The sequence below is a fragment of the Scardinius erythrophthalmus genome (genome assembly GCF_964197995.2).
Source record: "Scardinius erythrophthalmus genome assembly, chromosome: 24".
Classification (NCBI taxonomy): Eukaryota; Metazoa; Chordata; class Actinopteri; order Cypriniformes; family Leuciscidae; genus Scardinius; species Scardinius erythrophthalmus.
The window spans coordinates 13,643,304-13,647,157 of record NC_138244.1 but is presented as its reverse complement, the minus strand read 5'-3'; positions in this window follow the sequence as shown (position 1 = coordinate 13,647,157).

Sequence of the window (3,854 nt, the reverse complement as noted above, 5' to 3'; positions counted from 1 at the left end):
GATTTTGTACTTCCTTTTTTTTTGGTTTGAGTACAAACATTACCAGTGTATTTTGAGACAACACAATGGCACTGACATATTATAAGATATATCAGTTCAAGTTGCTTTCAGTTAAAACAGCTCAAACATGCATTTTAGTCTGGGACTAGTCTTAAGCCTTGTCTGTGAACCTGGACAAAAGTCTTTTAAATTACATTTACATAGAATATTCTGTAATATACTATGTAACCAAAACTGTATATTGTGTAATCAAACATTTCTTGTTATTTTTAGCTTAAATTTTGCTAGCTAACTATTCAGGATGGCAGTTTAGCTATCTGATTGCTAATTAGCCTGCTAGCTTAACAGTTACCCTTCCCAAAAGTTCAATTATACATTTTTGTTTGATCGGACATTAAAACGGCTACCAAAGCAACCCCTTCATTGAACAATCTTAGCATGCCGGTAACCAATTAGTCCGCTAGCTTAACAGTTACCCTTCGCAAATGTTACATTTTTATCAATTATACTATTTTGTTTGATTAGGCGTTAAAAAACGCTATCCTAGCAACTTTTCCGTGAACTAGCTTAGCATACCGCAAGCCAAATAGTCTGCTAGCTTAGCCTATATCCTTTGCAAATGTTCAATTATACATTTGAATACGTATTACTTTTACTTTTTTGTTTGATTAGGCATCATAAACAGCTACTCTAGCTACCCTTTCAGTGAACTAGCTTAGCGTACCGCTTGCCAATTAGTACGCTAGCTTTTTTGTACGTATCATACATTTTTGTTCGATCAGGCATTACAAAGGGCTAACCGTAAGGGTTTTAGGTGGACTTACTGGTTAGATCTAATTGTTAATGATGACACCATCAATCTTAAAAAGATGCTTGTTAGAGTCAGATGGTGTATTTACGACATCTACCAGTAGAGGCTAACGGGATCAGCGGTTGAGGCTGCAGCCATTTTGGTTCTTTTTTTTCTTGACGTCAAACCTGTCAAATGAGGCAAATGCATAATCACCACAATAAGTTCAGACATTCTGTATTTTCATCTATCTATGGTTATCTTAATCTTACTCATAATTTACTTTAAAGACCACAATTAGTTATAACAACCAGACCAAACAAGCTACACCCTTCATTTCTCATTTTAATTATCAAAATAAACTCACAGGACCCCTTGCTTCACTCTCTCCACCAGTATCCTGTTAAAGGATTAGATGTCTCTTCAACTATCTTCTACATTTCCTCCAATCACATTCAAGGACACGGTGGTGACACTGGTCTGTGGGTGCTGATAAGAGATATTCTTTAGGGATTTACCTGAGATCAGTTCATGGTTTGCTTGAAAACTGCTGTGGTTTGTGTTTGCAAGGCAATATCCTGCCCTTGATCAGTTGCATTGGCCCTTCACTGGGTCAGAGCTTATCCTGCCTTTATCTCATTATTGGATCTGCTGCTGTTTAGCTGCTCAGACCTGGCATAGCAATGGCATTGGCTTCAAAAAGCAACAAGTTAGATGCGCTCACCCTCAAAAGTCAAAGAATCACGGTAACTGTGTTACTTGTGTAGCACTTAATTGGACCAGGAACAAATAGTTCAGGTGCAGGATAAAGAGAGGCATCTTAAGCTAACAAAATTAGCATGTAGCATGAAATAGCTTTTTTGGATGCTACTTTCTGCTAATTTCTTTTGCTGTCAGCTCTGATTAGTTAATTACATGAAACCCAAATCTTACCAATTGGGTGTGAGAAGAACGTGTACTCTGTATGTAGCATACTTTTATTAGTAGCTTAGCTACAGGCTTAATCTCAGAGAGGGGAACTGATGACGCAGGCTTTGCTTCAGTGTGTTTACCATCTAAAACTGTGTTAGCCCTTATACTGACACAGAGCTAATCAACTTTGATACTCAAAGCTCCTTCTAAATCATGTAGTTTACTTTGATCCACTCAATAAACTCTTGATAATGGCTGATGATATTATATTTTAGCTGTGTGCGCTAATAAAAACTTATGGTTTAATGTTTTGCCATTTTTTAACTGGGAAAGTTAGCACAATCACAGAACACCTTCACATCAAGTTTTACAAAAAATTATAAATGTTGACATTCTGTCATAGTTAAAACTATGTGCAAAACAATAGTTTTAGAAGTCATTTCAGAGGGAAAGATTGTGGTTTGCACACTTACATGATTAAAAAAACAAAACAAGATAAGATAGCTAGATAAAACAAATTCTTAACCGAAACCTTACAACTTCAGCATTGTCTTCTCAATGACTGTAACTTTGACTACTTGGTTAACAGCTACCAGTGTTTTTAAGTATAATCTTATGTGGGGTAGCACTGTCCTTCAAGATTTAATCCCGTTTGCCCAGTCCTGCCTCAATCCTAATCCTCACAGACTGCTGAAGTCCGCTCTGGATGGTGTCAATCCCTACGGAATGCCCAATCACTGCTGAGCATTCAGGTAAGAAAATTGATATTTGATAATACCTGTTTTCCCCCCCAGAATCACTCAAATTATGTATGCTGATGTTGCTCTAGATCTAGAAGGGAGCAGTAATTTAGATCTGATTATGACAAGTAATTGTATATATTGATCCTTTCTATCTTAGGAAAAAATACATTTCTAAACGTTTTAGCAAGTGGACTTACTTTATATATCCGATAAGGTTTTAGCCTATATCCAGGGCAAAAAAAAAAACAAAAAAAAAAACAGGCAAACCCAAAATGGCTAAACGCTAAGCTTTTAATTTGAGCCATTAACATTGAGTGGAATAACACTAACTCTTCTTCCTGTACAAAGCTGCCTGCAAGTAGGCAAGGCTATTCCATGCAAAGTTACTTTATCTACAGAATTTATGCAACTCTTGCTAATTTCCTGACTAGAGATTTGTGTTTAAAATATTTTGCCATTTTGGCTTGTACTTAGCACAATAGTAACATGAACTTACAAAACAATAGGTTTTCAACATTTATTCATTTTGCTCAATGTTAATTTCTAGACTACCATTCCAACGTTTGGGGTGTAAGATTTTTCTGTGTTTTGGAAGTTTCAAGCTATGCGCACCAGTGCAATGCACATTATGCTCACCGAGGCTGCATTTATTTGATCAAAGATACAGTAAAATCAATAATATTGTGAAATATTTGTACAATTAAAAAAAAAATGTTTTCTATTTTAATATATTTTTAAATGTAATTTATTCCTGATGGCAAATCATGAATTTTTATGAATTTTCAGCATCATTACTCCAGTCTTCAGTGTCACATGATCCTTAAGAAATCATTCTAATATGCTGATTTGCTGTTTTAAGAAGCATTTCTTATTATTATTAATGTTGAGTTTTTGTTGCTTAATATTATTGTGCAGACTGTAATACATTTTTTCCAGATTTTTTGATTAATAGAAAGTATTCATTTCTTCCCAATTTTTCGAACAGTAGGTTATACAAATACATTCTTAACACTGCATTAGCAAAGTGAACGTGTATATCTTTTTTTATAAGTCGTGCAAGCTTAATGTACATTCAAATAAAATAATGGTAAAACATCAGCTATGTAATGTTATGCTATGCTATGCTATGCTATGCTATGTTATTCTATGCTATGCTATGCTAAGCTCTCTGATAGTTAGCATCTTGGTCTTCTAGGCTAAACTTGATTGGACTGTTCATTTTGCTTTGTGTTAGATAAAAGACAGATCGAGTCCATTTAGTTGGACAGAGTGAAGATAAAGGAAGTGATTAACTACATTTGCTTGACTTCCTGGTCACCCCTTGCTGTGCAACTGCTGACTGCTAATCATTTTAATGGCTGCCATAATGGGCCTGAACAATCTTACAAAATATCTTGTGTGCTTCAATT